Consider the following 18,526-nt stretch of genomic DNA (forward strand, 5'->3'; position numbering starts at 1 on the left):
GCTGTTAAAATATTCATTAATCATTATATGTATTGTTTAATTTATTTTTAATGTATATTTTTTAGTTCAATATTATATAAGTGGTTATTTTTTATGTACATATAACATGATTAGTCTTTAAAATATCTAATTTACAAATTAAAACACTAAATAATAATTTAAATAATAACAAATAATTTAGAATTTTATTATTTGTTTTATATTTTTAAAAAATTAAGTAATCTTTTTCTTAACAATATAATCGAAATATCTCTTTTTATATAGAATAATGCTATACATTTAAGGTTTTTTTGTTAAATAAGCCCAACTAAATTCATCTAAAATAACAGAAATCAGTTATGACTAGCATTATTCTAAGCCTTATTATTTAACTTGGTTAGACTTAGTTCATAAAAAGACTTGAATGTGTAGTATTACTCTTATATATATATATATATATATATATATATATATATATATATAAGTAAATACTTATTTAAAAATTTATTTTTCATACAATTAGAAGTCAACTCTTATTGAGATTTATAGTTGAGAAAGTTCTTTCAATTAATGTAGTTGTTACGAAAAAAATTAAAACTAATAACAAAAAAAGATAAATAATACTCTTTCAAGTCGATTTCTAAAAAAAAACACAAATTTTATTTAAATTGAGAATTGATTATTCTAATGACATCTAATATAAAATTTTTAAATTGATTATAAAGTACCAAAAATTGAATAAAAAATTATTGTGGGGTCAAATTTAATAATTTAGTGGGGGCGAATAAATATTATTATCATATATTACTCAAAAAAATTTCAAATTGTAGTGGGGGCGCTTGCCCCCACAACTATGTATGTACATCCGTCCCTGTGCGTATGGTAGGAGCTTCGTTAGATTTTTTTAAAATTTAGAAATGAGTATTAGTGTACGTATTGATATCAAGGTTTTGAAAACCGGATCGGATCGGCCAGTTTGACTGAATTAACCGAGAATCGATCATCTAACTGGTTCGATTGATGTCTAAAATCGGCCTGTAAAAAATTAATAAAAACTGGTGATTAACCGATAAACCGAATGAATTGGGAGTACCAGAGCAAACACCCACTAGAAGTCCTAGCCACCACCTTCTCTATCATTGATCTCCTCTCCTTGGCCGCCGGTGGGACAGACCGTGGGTGTCGTCTTCAACTGCTATCTCTCTCTTTGTCTTTGTCCAAGCTCAAGGTCCCTCTTCGAGCTCTCGCGCTGTCGCTGCTTCTTCGCTCCTTGCTGTGGGTCGTCGTTGCTCCACTCCTCGCCGTGGGTCGTTGCTGCTCCTTCCTTGCCGTTTTGACTGTCGCCCCTTCTCTTCTCCTCTGATTATAGGTAACTTTGTCTCACACTCTTTGAGCTTATTCTATCTTCGCCATTCATCTTTTTTCCAACTAATTTTGAAGATTCTGAGCTGAGTCTCTATTCCGAGTTTGAAATTGGATTATTTATTTGATTTGTTGAATGTTAAATCAAACCTGCTAGAATTATTGAAGACAAGCTATTTGCGCTCTGTCACAGTAAACTATACTTATAATTCAATGGAATAGGGCTTATGGAATGCCAGCAATTTGGTGGAGTCAATGGAATTTGTTTCCGAAATTCCGTCCAAATCCGCCGCAACAGTGACACTACAGAAGGGATGGCATTTTCTTGTATATGGTTCTCACTCTTACCCTAAATTGATAACAATTATTTCGCAAATATTATTTCCTCAATCACTTACTTGAATGTTGAATTGATTCTGAATTTAATTTTAGGTAACTCTATGTCACACTCTCCAAACTCATTTTGTCATCGTCGTTCATCTTTTTTCCTACATTTGAAGTTTCTGAGTTGATTCTGTATTCTGAATTTGAAATTGGATTATTTAATTTGTTGAATGTTGATGTGATTCTGAGTATGAATTCTGAATTCAATTTGCTGAATGTTGAATTGATTCTAAATTTAATCTTAGGTAATTCTGTCTCACACTTTTCGAGTTCATTTAATTACTTTTGTTGTTGATGTGTTTTTAGATTAGTTTGGATTCTGAAATGAGAACATGTTGATTAAATTAATTGATTAGAATTCCAAAAAAATATGATTATATACTTTGGCGGTCTTATATTCGACGAATTTAGGAATTTGTAATTGAATTGAATTTTGTTGTGTTACGATTATATTTGAAATTTTGTCTTATATTTTGTAACTGAATAGAATTGAATTTTGGCTTATATTTAAAATTTGTAATTGAATTAAAATTAGTTTAAAAATATTGAATTTAAATATTTAATAATTTTAATATATATTTAATTAAATTGATTTGGCTCCGGTCCGACTCCAATTAGACCATTGAACTATTGAACCAGTCACTTGGCCGATTCATTGATCGGTTCGATTCTCGCAACCTTAGTTGATATACCTATCAAGAGGAAGCTCATCAAATAACTTCTGAAACTAAATTTTTGCTGGCTCTTCCAAGCATCAATCTAAAAGAAAGCGATTTCCAACCTCACTATTTTTTAGAATACTAAATTAGTGACTGTGCACTTTTTTAAACGACATGTGAAAAGTATGATCTCTAGAGGCCACCATTCAATGTAGCCATAAGAGTCTATTAAACTTGAACCAATACTCGTGAAGTCTAACGATATGGTATAATCTAGTCATGGAGCTTTTTTCGGTGGGGAAAGTATTTTCAAGACCTTTACATGGTCCAAGATTCTCTATAAATTATGGCCATTGAATTTTTTAATCAACGGCTCAGATTTAAAACTTTTATTAATGATATAATAATTATATATATGTTTAAATATTTTTATAAATACTTCTAATTTAAAATTACATTTTTGTCCTTTCTTTTTATCTTTTTTCCATCACTCCCTCTTCCCGATGACATCGCTGAAAGGAGAAGCACGACCGCCACGAAGAGCCGCCGTCGTCATCTTCTCAGACTGTCTCTACGTGCGCCATCCTCACCGTTGTTCATCCGCGTCTTGCCATTTATTGCAGGCATCATCGGTCGGGATCCGAACACCGATTCGAATTTGGATTTGTTACCACTATCCATCTAATCTGTGATATGTGATCTCTCTGATCTCTGATCTATTTTGTGATCTGTTTTCCATTACTTGATCTCTGTGTTGCTCTTGTTACTATTATGATTCTTATTATCCGCCAATAGGTACGTTCCTTCTTCATCTTTGATTCAAAGGCGAAGATCGATCGGTTTCTGTTCGGTTCTCGAATCTGTTAATTATCTTTGTTCTTACTCAGATCTTATGTGAATTCTCGTGGTTGTGTTCAGGTTATCAATGATTGCGAAACTGAGAGATCCAAAGGTTTCAGATTTGTGACCTTTGCTTCTGAGCAAGCCATGAGGGATGTGATTGATGGCATGAACGGCTCCAACCTTGATAGCCGTAACATCACTATCAACGAAGTTCAATCCCGTGGAGGTGGCGGAGGCGGCGGTGGATATGGTGGTGGCGGATTTAGTCGCGGCGGCGATGGTGGTAGATACGGAGGCGAGGCCGTCATGGAGGTGGATACAACAGAAATGATGGTGGCGGCAGTGATTACGAAGAAAAAAATGTGAGAAGAAGAAGAAGATGGAAAAAGAAGAAGAAGATGAAGATATTTTTGTAATTTACTATTTTATTTTATAATTTTTTTTAAGACCACCAAGAACTTGAATATACTTTTTCCACCTAAAATAAAGCCTCTAGGCATTTTTTTTTCCAAAGATAATAGGTTATATTTCATTAATTATCAAAAAATGAAATACAAAGATGTCCAAAAGCAGGACAGCATAATAAAAGGTGGGGATTTCCCAAAAACACTACACTGAAGGTATTCATCCAACGGTGCGTGGTCGAAAAACGAAGAAAAATCTTAAAGAAGAAATAATGATAAATCAAATTGAATGCACCTAAGAGCTTGTCTCATGGAGATGACGACCTAAACTGGGAGTTCTTTGGATTTCATGGAGCAACTTGACAGAGCTTGCTAGAATGGCAGACGGCATAGAAGTAGAACCTTCAAAAATCAACTGGTTGCGAGCTTTCCAGCAGTTCCAGCAAATGATGGTAAGCAATTGAGGATTACGATCAGCATTCTTCAACGGGTTAAGTATCTCTATTGATGCAGTCCACCATGTCCAAAAGTCGTTAGAACTCTGAGGGGGAAGACAGTCACGAAGATAACTCTGAGACCATACGTCTTTAATTCTAGAGCAATCGATCAAACAATGAGTGACTGTTTCCGTTGCTTCATGACAGCAAGGGCATATTGGTGATATAGATGGGATGCGGTGATGAATCTGATCAAGCACCGGAAGTCAGCCATGGAGAGCTTTCCAGATAAATAGCTTAATTTTGTGAGGCAAGTTCAACTTCCATAGATCAATCCACGGCTTTTTCTGTTGCATATAATTAGGGCAAAGCTCCAGAGGCGGATGGTAAAATAAATAGCCAATTTTGTAACCTGAAGCTGTATCATATTGCTTGGATTTGTTCAAATCCCATTGCAATTTGTCCCTACTCTACTGAATTTTAACTAACAAAATCATGTTTGCAACGTCTTGGGGAAATAGTTCTTGAATGAGATTCTGATTCCAATTTCTATCTTCAGTAATTAGATCTTTAACTCTTGGAAACAACTCAGAAATAGCCTGTCTATTTGGCATGTCAGAAATCATTAAAGGATACGGAGGAGGCAGCCAAGGATCCTCAAAGGTTCGGATATCCTCACCAGTACCCACAGCCCAATTAAGACCTTTTTCAATAATCTTTCAGCCTTCCAGTATGCTCCTCCATCCCCAAGAAGGTAAGACTCCAATTTCTGCCGTTATAGCATTACCATTGCTAAAGTATTTACCTCTTAAGATTTTAGATAATAAGGAAGTAGGCTGTGTTACAAGTCGCCAAAACTGTTTGCCTAAAAGCGCCAGATTTTGGATTCTGACATCTTTAAATCCAAGGCCTCCTTCTTTTCGTGGGCGAGTCATAGTGTCCCAGCTAATCCAAGCCATCCTCCTTTCAAAACCTTTTTGTCCCCACCAGAATTGAGAAAGTAGAGAGTGAATTTCCGAAATTAAACCATCAGGCAATTTGAAGCAAGACAATGTATAAATAGGAATAGCTTCTCCCACTGCCTTAAGCAATACGTGTCTACCACCTGACGAAAGAAGATTGCGCTTCCACCCTTGGATTCTTTTCCGAACCTTTTCTTTGATCATACTAAAAGAAGCCTTTTTCGATTTAGAGACTGTAGAAGGTAAACCAACGTATTTATCCTGAGCCCCAATATGATTAATATTCATAGAGTTAGCCAGTAGTGTACGAGTAGTGGATGGAGTGTTGTGGCTAAAGAATACAGCTGATTTATTAAGATTTACCCTCTGGCCACTGATGCTTTCATAAGAATTCAATAAATGCAAGATATTTGAACATGCTTCAGGATTAGCCTTACAGAATAAAATGGAATCATCAGCAAACAGGAGGTGGTTGACCTTGGGACATCGCCTATGTATCTGAAGACCCTGAATTAGTCTGTTTTGTTCTGCCTTGTGTAGCAAGAAGGAGAGACCTTCTGCACAAAAAAGAAAAAGATAGGGGGATAGAGGATCTCCTTGTCGAATACCTCTATTTGGTTTGAAGAAACCATAAGGTTGTCCTTCCACAATAACAGAATAAGAAACAGTTGTCACTAATTCTCGAATCCACATGATCCATCGAGAGTCAAAACCAAACTTCTCCAATATAAACCAAAGAAAGTGTCATTACACCCTATCATATGCCTTACTCATATCTAATTTTAGCGCCATTTCATTTTCGAGACCCCTTTTTTTGTTCTTCAAGTAATGCATACACTCGTGAGCAATTAGGATATTATCAGAGATTAATCTGCCTTTAATAAAAGTACTCTGCGTAGGGCTAATTAGTCTATTCATCATACTCTGAAGCCTATGTACAAATACTTTGGAGATAATCTTGTAAAAGACTGAAGATAAGCTTATTGGTCTTACCTGAGTCATATCTTTAGCATCAGAAATATTGGGAATAAGACAAATCTGAGTGTGGTTAAAACCCTTCAAGATTCTGCCCCCAGAAAAGAAGCTCTCAACTGCTCGAAACACATCACCACTAAGTATGTTCCAGAAGCTTTGAAAAAATTTTGCTGTCATACCATCATCTCCTGGAGCACTTTGAGGATGAATGCTAAATGTTGCGTGTTTCACTTCCTCCATAGTCACTGGTCTTTGAAGCCTACGGTTCATGTGAGCTGTAACCTTAGGTTCAAAATCAGTAAACAGAGGTTCAGGGTTCTCATGACAAGTGGAGGAAAAGATGTCCTTGAAATAAGATTCAGCCACAGAAGCAATACCAGCATTTGAAGTAGCCACTTCACCATCATTGCCAGTTAGTTGCCAAATTCTATTCCTTCGGGTTCGATTTCTAAATTTCTGATGGAAGAAAACTGTATTCTGATCACCAGATTTGAACCATTTGACTCTAGACTTATCTTTCTAATAAGATTCCTCATTTTGCAATGCTTTTTCAAGTTTGTCCTCTATTTCTGAAATGATGTCGCCTCCATGAATTCCTGATAAACGAAGTTCCTCTAATTCCGACTGTAGTTAATCAATCTCCACCTTCGAATTAGATCTGTGTTCTTGCTGCCATTTGACAATCTTATGCCGACAACGCTTTATTTTTTGAGCTAGGATATACATGGTTGAACCATCAATCTGTTCATGCCAAACCTCTCTAACAATCTGCCGTATTTCATCATTGGAACACCATCTTTCTTGGAATTTGAATCGGCGTTTAGATCTCTCAGTTCTCGGATTAGAGTCTAGGAGAAGAGGGGCATGATCCGAGCCTGATTCTGACAGTCTAAGAACCGTTGCATTGGGATAGAGTTGCTGCCAATCAACTCCTACCAGGAATCGGTCCAGTCTTTCCTGTATCAACTCATCACCCCTCCGTCTATTTGACCAAGTGAATGGTCTTCCGACCATACCAATATCAATCAGGGAATTATCATCAATAAAACTATTAAAGGTTTCAATAGAAGAAGGTGATTTAGCACCCCCACCTTCTTTCTCCAATTGATTAGAAATGGCATTAAAATCCCCCATTAACACAATCTTACCATCGAACTGTTGGGTGACTGAAGTTAATTCAGCAAATTGAGTCATTCTATGTTGATCATTTGAACTGAGATAAACACCTAGAACACCATAAGGATCATTAGAACCAGCTGTCAGAACTGATGCCGCAATGAAAAATCTACCATGCTGTAAAATCTGAACAGTGCAACCATCCCTCCATGCCATTGCCAAACCCCCTGATAATCCATCTGGATCTACAATAAACCATTTCTTGAAACAACAAGATCTTAGTTTTCCTTCAACTTGTCGAGATTGATTTTTTGTTTCACAGATAAAACCAACCTCGGGAGAGTATGATTTGCAAATCCCTTTAAGATTGTGGATTGTCAGGGATCTCCCCAAACCCCGACAATTCCACGAGAGCAGTTTCATATTTTTTTGGGTGCCACTTGAAGGCTGGCACCCTCCACCGTCATAGTAATTATATGAGGGTTCTGAGTCTCTGATTTGTTGCTCATGGTGTAGAGAAAATCAAAATTGGTATTAAATGATTCCAAAGAGACATACTCCCACTAATGTGTCCACCCTCTTGGCATTTATGAAATATATGAAATGAGTACGTACTCCCACTAATGTGTCCACCCTCTTGGCATTTAAAGGTATGGAATAATGCAACTATATAAAGGAATCTTTTACTAATTTCTCACTCCAGTGATACAACAAGTCAGCTAAAAAAAATATATTCACATTTACAATATGTACATCTATAAAATATTTAAATATTTTATTCAAATATTTTATAAAAAAAAATATACAACATTATTACAAAGCTAAGATATAATCTCAACCAATCATATATATTTTAATAAATATCTAATATAATATTCTTTCAGTATAAGTTATTATTAACATATTATAATCTAATAAAAATGATAAAAATAAAAATCACTTGATTAACTTGTTATTTATGAATCCAGTTACATGAGTAATATCATTTAACCAATACAACTAATTCACATAATTCATTATGCATGTCTTTTTAACAAAACTACACCAAATCGCACATTAAATCACCATAATTACGTATTTTCTTTTGTATCAGAGAAGATGTATATATAAGAAAGAAGGCGAGCTTGATGAATATGTATATAAATACTTAAATAGTATGTTAATTTTTTTTTTTTGGTATTTATTCTAAGTAGGCTTCTCATGGGTTTTTTGTTTGGGCTCAAGGATTTGATTTCTTCCCACTCTCATCAAACACCCCCAAAATTATTGCATAATGTCATAATGGCTGATGCATGTCAAATTTTTTTAGATCCTTTAAAAAATTAGTAAACAATAAAAAAAATTCAGTCATCATCAAATTTATAATTTTTATAATATATAAACTTCACCGCTTTTTCATATTCATTTAAAGATTTGCGAATTTTCTGATCATTCTAACCAAACGTTAATTTTTTTTTTGGTGATGCTATTTGTTTAGCTTCCTACCTAGCAGGTAGCAATATCTAATTAAAACAAAAATCAGATATAAAAATTTAATTAAAAGAAAATTCAAAACTTTTATCATAAACAATATCTCTATTGAGATAATATTCCAAATCAGTAGACAGTACACATAATTATAATTAAAAAATGCCAGTTAGAACTCTAGGTCTTATTCAGACAAGTAATAAGCTGAATAAATAAAATACTTTATAATTGATTACCACTGCATAACATGGTGGGGATGAAGCTATAAGACAAGCTCATGAATGTAAAATCTAGGAAAACAAAACGAAGAAACTAAGACAACAGAAAAAGTTGGCTTCAGTTTACTCAAATAATTCAAAAACAAAAGCTCGAACCCACTATCCAAACAACTCTTTAATTAGCAATTAATAACTTAATTAGCAAATTTTTCTAAAAATTTTGAACTCAAATATCATTATTTAAAACTATAATTTAATTTTAAAAATTATACTAAATATTAATATTATTATTTTTTATAAATCAAAAAGCTCGACAAAATTACTTTTTAAACTTCCCAAACGACCTTTTAACACTGTGACTTTGCCTATTTTTTGCACATCCAATGATGTTTCAAAAACAAGTCTTATCTCAATGGGTGATTGGCCGAAGTTCAATGCCGTGATGCGTATCCTTCTTATTATGGGATTATATTTTTGTTAATATATTGGAATTATAGATATGATTTATTTGCCAACTCTATCTCTGACCTCTGTGCTTCTCCATTTGCCAGCTAGATTGGTTGACCGTGTAGAGAGGAGAGGGGTTGGACCACTCAACTTAACCACCAAACTCGTCCACACTTAAGGATAAGGAAAGAAATGTAGTTATTTTTTAGTTTGTATTTATCTTTAAATTTTTTGCTAAATAATTTTCTTTTTCTAAATACTTACAAGAATATTCTCTCCATTTCAAACTACAGAAACATTTTGGAGAACAAAAGAAGAGAGTCTAAAATTACTACTTTTTATCTTTTTTAATTAAATTTTAATACAATTAAATGGACAATTAATTCTTGCTCACATGCGCTGCATCTTAAAATAATATAGAGATTAACGCTTTTTTAATTAACTTACCTTCAACGGTTTTTAATTCTTTTATTATAATTATAATTATAATACTAAACATTATGTTTCATATCGAAATAATAGTAACTCACCCATTAATAATTTGAATTGGTTTTAGTTTTATTTATCCTCAGATATCTTACTTTATTTTTAGTATTGTTTGGTTATATACTTAGTATTTTTATTTTTTTATTTATCCGTATTGAATTTGTTATTTATTGTTCTTTAATTTCTATTTATTTTTTAGATCACATGATTTTCTTGGAATATGTCCAATTTATAATATTGTATTATTTGATCATCTAAAATTGATGTTATATATTTAAATTTATAGATATTTTCTGTATGATATTATATACAATTATGAATATATATGTATAAAACTGTAGATGTTATATGAAATTAAAAATGTATATATTTATCAATGTTATATATATGTATGAAATTATGAATGTTAAATTATATATATATATATATATATATATATATATATATATAATTATGGATATTATATTTAATTAAATAAATAAGTAATTATAGATGTTATATATATAAAATTATATATGTTCAATTAAGATGTCATATGTACATAAAATTATAGATATTAAATTAAAAATATTTTAACTACTTCCATTATATTAAACAAGAAATGAAAAAACAAAAAAATTAAAAAAAATTATATGCATATTATTAGGATGGAACTTTCACATGAAAAATAATAAAAAATATCTCAAATCTAGTGAAATTACTATTAGTAAATAATATTTTCACCATAGTAATTAATAACATAATTTATATATTATTAATATGTTTTCTGTTATTACTATCCAAGGGATTAATGCATATCCTAATTCATTATTACTATCGAAATAATAAATGTTTGGGATGCAAATTAAAAAGATAATATTAGTGTGAGTGCACATTCTTAAAATGAGAGTAAAATATTATAGTAATTTGGTCATTAACTAAACTGATATATATGCTTTTATTTTTGCTAAATTAACACAGTTATATTAACTTTTTAATGAAGTGGGAAAGTAAATGGGACAATTAATTTGAAGCACTAATTAATGAAACCTTTAGTTTTAGATGTATGTTGGTGGGAAGAAGAGAAACAAATGCTAGATTAGTTATGAGGAGTTGGACTGAATGGTTCACACTTACTACACCAAATTCTAGAAGATTCAAGATTTGACGAAATAACGTGTTAGAAGGTTTTCAATAATTTACTTTAATGTTTATTTTACTACTAATACACCAACTTACGCAATACGCATAAACTAATACTTAAATGACATTGGTTGGATGATAGAGAAGCATTTTGATTTGGTCAGATGGCAGCTGGTGGGGGAAGTGGAAGGTGGCTTTGGTACGCGGAAACGCCGTCGTTTAGCGAGGAGAAGATGTATCTACTTTGAAAGTGGGTCCCTCTCATATTACTTTGTCTATTGCCACTTGGCACACTCCCCATGCTCATTATTTTTTAAAATAGATTCTCTCCATTTTTTTTATCGATAAGAATAAGATATGATCTCTATTTTTAATTCTATAAATAAGATAAAAAAATAAATAAAAAAAATAATAATAAATAGTTATATTAAACACTTAAAATTATCCAAATTTTTTTTCTACTTGCAAAAATCCACTCCCATCATTTTTCTCTGAGATATCATTATTGGATCTAAATATATAGTAACAAAACAAAACTCATGACGCCTCAATGGATGATTATATTAACATTTGAATCAAACATTTTTATGTGCGACAAGAATTAATGGTGTTTGGAGTGAGTTTCATATTCATAGGATTTAACAATCCACAAAGTGAACTTGAATAATTAAGAGAATATGGTAAAGAATAATACAAGTGTGGAACATTTTAGTGGGGGATTACCTTGTAGCTTTAGATGAAGCTGCATAATAGGACTAAATTTTCATTTTGTTTCTTGATATTCATGCCGTTACTTATTTTAATTTTTGAAATTTAAAATTATCTATACTAATCTTTTAGATTTAAGTTTGGACACCAATGTAATCTTTCAACTCTTTTTGACGATGACTAAACAAATAGAATGCTAAGATGACACTCTCCCGACCATGCTAGATGATGAGTACACGACGTCGATCATCTTTTAGCACTCAAACAAGTTAGAAATATCGTTGTTTTGTATATGAAGGGAAAAGAAATGATGAAGACCTAAAATAAAGTATTTTTCTTCTTCTCTACCTCCACTATTCTTTATTTTTGACTTGTTTGGGCGCCAAAAGTAAATGACGTCGTTTTCTCATCATCCAGTGTGGCAGAAAGGGTACTATCTCAACATTCCGTTTGCCTAGTCATCATTCAAAAGAGTCGAGAGACCATATTAATGCCCAAACTTGAATTTAGAGGATTAGTATAGATAATTTTAAATTTTGGAAACCAAATTGAATAATCGCGTGAATTTCAGAGACCAAAATGGAGATTTAGTCTACATAATAGACCTGCCAAAGATTTATTTAAATCTTTGCCCCGGATGATTATTTATGATTTTTTTTTATATAAAAAAATATTAGTGTTACTGTTGTTGGAAAAATAACTTTTGACTATTTATCTTCAAATGCTAAAATCTTTAATTTCATTTTTATTTTTTTAATATTTTATTTTAATTAAGTAGGCTTATCAAAATAATATAATGCGTCTTGTTTTTATTTGTGATAAAGACACTTTTAAAACTTAAAAGAATCAATTTTATGGCGTTGTTATTAGACAATACTAAATATGTATGAATAGGATAAACAATGATAATATAAGAGAAAAAATTGGATTAATATCTATTATTTTATAGAATTTCATCTTAAATAATATAAATATATGGGGTAAAAATGTTCAAAGTATTTAATTAAAATGACAATTCAAATGAAAGATAAGTAAGTAATAAAAAATAAAAAAATAAAAAACCTAAATGAATCATACAAAAAATAATAAAAAAAATTATATATAATATTATAAACAAATTTATTGTAAACATAATATATGATAAAATACAATAATGTTATCCAATTTATTTAACCGATCATATTTAATGGAATACAATTTTATTAATCGTTGTTGTTGTTGTTGTTCTCTTTTAATTATAATTAAGGTGCTATTTTCCAACTGATAGAGCTCTTCAAACAAAATATGGGTAAGAATGTTACTTGAACTATATAAGGGCTATAAATATTAAACTACTCTTCTATATTAGCCCATGACAATAATAAAGAAGTCTTGTGGCCCACAAATTCAGCCCAACAGAATACATAAATTTAGTTCTAATTTTAGTCTTTATTAGTTTATCTTATCTTAATGTTATCTTCTCTTCTTATCTTATCTTTACTTTTATCTTTTATAGGACAATGCTCTATATATATTTAGTTTTACCCTCATAGTTTACAACACATGTTCAATTCAATCAATCAATAATCAATAATCAATAAAAATTATTTCATTGCTTTCCCTATTCTTTCATAATTTTATCATGGTATCAGAGCCTTGGTATCCTCCTTGAAAAGGATACATAAGCTATCATCTTTCGGTGAGAAATCACTCTACATCTTTTTCAACCTCCTCTCACAATGAATAATCAATCTTCTAATTCAGTTCAAGATCCAACCAATCTTTGTTAAAGGCATCCAAGTGAAAATTCTACCCCAATTTTGGTTACCCTGGTTCTTTACCAGCAATTCCGTCTGCGCCTCCTTTCTTCCGACAATTTCGTCTGCATTCTGTTTCAGCAGTCATATCTGCATTTTGCTTCAGCAGTTTAATCTGCATATGTTTTAGCAGTTTCATCTGCACTCTTATTGCGCTCCACGCGCCCTCTTTTTTTTTATCGCGCTCTATGCGCCATTTGAAGTTATTGCGTCATACGTACGCATTTTTTTTTGAAGATCGCTGCTCAAGCACAGCATCTCCTTTTATATTTTTGCCGCCGGCAGCTCAAGCTCCGCTGCGCGCATTTTTTGAAGATCGCTGCTCAAGTACAGCATCTCCTTTTATATTTTTGCCGCCGGCAGCTCAAGCTCCGCTGCGCGCATTTTTTGAAGATCACTGCTCAAGTACAGCATCTCATTTTATATTTTTGCCGCCGGCAGTTCAAGCTCCGCCGCACGCATCTTCCTCCGCGTCACTACGTCAGACGCGTCTTCCTCAACAATTTCATTGAAACTTATCCAAGCTGTGGATTATTGACATCTTTCATCCACCAGCTTGCGGGGGTGTATTAAACTACTCTTCTATATTAGCCCATGACAACAATAAAGAAGTCTTGTGGCCCACAAATTCAGCCCAACAGAATACATAAATTCAGTTCTAATTTTAGTCTTTATTAGTTTATCTTATCTTAATGTTATCTTCTCTTCTTATCTTATCTTTACTTTTATCTTTTATAGGACAATGCTCTATATATATTTAGTTTTACCCTCATAGTTTACAACACATGTTCAATTCAATCAATCAATAATCAATAATCAATAAAAATTATTTCATTGCTTTCCCTATTCTTTCATAATTTTATCAATAAACAAAGGCAAAGTTCTTCACGCCAAGGAGAAACTATTGTAAGCTATGGTATTATAGTAAATGCACAAATCAGTTATGGTACATGTTTCTTAGAACAGGGCATTGTATTATACCTATAATATAATGAAGTTTCAGTTGCTATAGTACAAGCAGAGAGGAAAAAATTCAATAAAAATGTGTAGGCCATGGTTGCTTCTAATGCAAAAGACAGTTATGATGTCATTTTTCTGTTGATTTTTCTGATTAAAAGATTGTGTGTAACAACCACACTCTTTTTCTGGTGCATCCATCAACACTGATACCTAAAACAGCATCTTAAACTACCATGCACCTTCGCTCTTTTGACTCTTCTTCTACCTAATAAACGTATTCAACCGTGTCCAAGTTGTATTTTTAAATCAAAGAATAATAATTTGGTAAATACTTTTCAAACTTGACTATTTTGCACCCCGAGTAAAATTTATGTAACATCTCAAAATTCTTTAATTGAGATTAACAACTTCAAATAAAGTGGTGACTATTAAGCATTTCGTAATTCTTTTAACTTAATGAAAAGCAAAAAAAAAAGGAGGAAATTTCAATTAGGGTCCATTTAGAAAACTTTAAAAGTAATTTGTTTGAGCTTTTGACTTATGAAAAATAGTAGTATTAATGTTTGGTGTAATTTTTAAAATTAAATTGCAGCTTTTTAAGAAGCTATTTAGGAGTTTATAGAGAAGTTAAAAAAATGACTTCTATCATAATGCTACTATTTTTTATCACATTTTTATACAATAAATCTTTTAAAACTAAAAATTCAAATACAAAATAACTTATTTATAAATTATTTTTAATATAATTATTTCTTGTTTAAACTATTTTTTAAAAAATAACTTAATTAAGTTGTACCGTTTTGTTAAAATTGGCAATATTCAAGATTTATGGAAAGTGGGAACTCTTGCCTACCGGCCTACAAAAACGAATAGCATATAATGAACCGGAATCTGGATCATTTTTCTCCGACTAGGAATTCCTCAAAAACAAGCAAAAGACAATGACAAATATAAAGATATAATTAAAGTTATACATTAACTAATATAAATACAAAAGTAAAAGTTTGATGTGGTCCAAATTTTATTTTAATTGAATATAAAGTTGGCGCCGAAGAAGAAAGGAAAGAAAAAAAAGGCTTAATACCATTATATATTAAATAAAGAATCGACAATGTATATATATGTGAACTAACGGTTGCAACTTTGTTAAAAGTGGAGGAAGACAGCCTAACAGTGCAACTATGATTAACCGTATACATCATAATTTGATTTTAATATTCTATAAAATTTTGAAGAAAATGATCTAACAAGTACTACTTTAGTTAAGAATACTATATTTTTGAGGACAAGTTACTAAAATAAAATGTTTAGAAGTTAATATTATTGAAGTATAATTTTTAAACATTACACACATAAATATAACTTTTATAGATTTATGAAAATTACGAAAAGAGTATAGCGGTTTACGCATGTTAGTAAGACTGCTACACTCTGTAGCGATTTCTGAGAAAAGACAACAAAAAAAAATTCACGACACTCCGATTTCTTTACAAATGTCACACCTAAAAAATCGGGTGAGGTTACAGTGGTTTCTGTTTGGTTACAAATGTTTATAAATACTAAGCAGTAGAAAGTGGTGTAGTAGTAGATTGTCATTTTTACAAATTCACAAAAAGATAGTGAGGAGGGTTTTTTTATTCTAGTCCATTGTCATGAAAAAATTAAAAAGAAAAAAAAAAGTAAAAAGCACGGCGTTAAGTTAACTGATACAGAACTAATGAGCGTTTTTATCCGGTCAAAAAATACGTTGTCAGAGTTGAAAACAAATATATTGCAAAAGGCGGGGTTGCGTGGGACAAAGTAGGTGAATAAATTGTTCTACAAGATTTTAATTGCGGTTGTGTCAACTAGTGTGAAGTATGAAACATTTATGATAGGATCGGATGAAGATAAGCATGTTTTATTGTTGAAAGATGGCGTCGACATTTTTGGGGCATTGGCGCCCAATCCTCAATCAACTATCGTGGTGGGTGCTTCTATCTCGATGCTTGTCGTTACACTTGGTTGTCTGTTGGCTGATCCTCCATTTGTTGCAGTTAGAATAGTTAGGTCACCACGTATGATTTCGGGTATTTTAGGTAACGGTGAACCGGATCCGGTTAAAACTGCGATGCGAGAAGATGATTCGAACGCTCACATCGTGGGGGACAGTGATGAGGATCCGGATACTCTGAAGAACTCACCTTCACATCAGGGGCCATCTAGTTTCGGGACACAGCAATATTTCTATAGATCTATGAAAATTGCATTTGCGTCTACAATATTTAAAAATTATATTTCGATAATATTGATTTCTAAACATTTTATTTCAATATCTTATCCTATTTTTTATGCATTTAATACATTTTATTTTAGTTAAGAATTTAATACATTTTAAATTCTTAATAAATGCCTACCAAACCCAATTTTAAATAAAAATGACTGTGTATATTAAAATAGTTATTATTATTTTGAGCAAGTTACTAAAATAAATTATTTGCATATCAATATTATCGAATTACAACTTTTAAACATTATATACAAAAATATAATTTTTATAGATCTATAAGAACTACAAAAACAATACAGTAAATTAAGTATTACAGATAAATTGTTAGAGGATATAACAGTTTACGTTAAAACACACAAAATAAAAAACTACAACATCCCTCCTTTCTTCACGAACGCCAAACCGCATAAACCGAGAGGACTATAACGGTTTATACTTCTTAGAAATGCCTATAATACCTGCAAAATAAATTAAAGGCGGTTAGACCAAGACGAAGATGAAGATTATTTCTTTTTGTTACTTTGCGTTGATGATGATGGTGGGGTTTTTGTGCATTTCTTGTAAATTTTAATAAAGGATATTTTTTTACTAATTTTGCTATTTAATTTTATTTTTACTAAAAAATATTAAAAAATAATCATCAGAGTTTTTGAATTTTTTTTATAACTATAGTTTACAAATAAATATTTTTTTTAATATTATTGTTAGTATTCTTTGTTAAATTTTTATTTTTTTATTTATTTTTCTGGTTAATAGTATGGATTTTTTTTAGAGTTTTTTTATGTTCATTGATATATATCATTGTATGTTTTTAATAGAATTTTTAATATTCATTGTTCATATAAATTTTTTAATTATTTTTATTAATATATATTTTTTTATAGAATTTTTGTATTTTATACATTTTTTACTTATATTCTTAAATTAGTATATATTTTATTTATTATTGTTAATTTTTATAATATAAATTATATTAGAAAGATATAATTAAATACAAAAAGAGTACTAAAAAAATTATAACTAAAAGAGTATTAAATTTTAATACATAAATTTAAATTTTTTTAAAAGAAATTATAGTTAAAGAATATTAAAATAATATAATTTAAAATTATATAAATTTGTGTCTTTTTTAATATTTTTTGTCTAAATATATTTTTAAATAATATAATTTAAATAATATTTATTTTTTTATAATTCATTTTAAAACGTTTATCTTATTATTCTTCTTGCTCTATTCTATAATCACATAGATGCTATCTTCTTCAATGTTTATATCAACTATCTAGCTTCTTTATACTATAGTAGCATGTATCACGAGTTTTGTTGATTAATTAATATATAAATGTATCCAAATTTTGTTGAAGGAACTTGTAGATTAATTCATAGCGAAAAGACAAACAAATAATCATGAAAAATCATACCTTACGGAATTACTGCAACTGTATAATTGAACAAAAGTATGGCTTATATTCAGGACTATACCAAAATTGTATTTATAGGCAGACATTTTTAGACCATTATAAACTGCTGTACTCTTCTCGCAGTCGGAGTTTATGCGGTTTTGGCGTTCATGAAAAAACTACTAGAGTATTATGATTTCGTGTAATACTTAGTCTGCTCTACTCTTTTAACAATTTCTATAAATCTATATCAATTGTATTTTTGTATGTAATATTTAAAAGTTATAATTTAGTAATATTGGTTTGTAAATAATTTATTTTAGTAATTTATCTATTTATCTATGTATAAATATATATTGTTTAATTTATTTTTAATTTATATTTTATTTTAATATATATATATATATATATTTTATATTAGAGCAATGCTAGGGTGTCAGCAATTTTGGTATTTTATAACCATCAATTAGCCATTAATAGCATTTTTAATGGTGTGAGATTATATCCAATGGTGAGAAATCACTCACTTTCC

Source organism: Arachis stenosperma, chromosome 6 (genome assembly GCF_014773155.1).
Source record: "Arachis stenosperma cultivar V10309 chromosome 6, arast.V10309.gnm1.PFL2, whole genome shotgun sequence".
Taxonomy (NCBI): domain Eukaryota; kingdom Viridiplantae; phylum Streptophyta; class Magnoliopsida; order Fabales; family Fabaceae; genus Arachis; species Arachis stenosperma.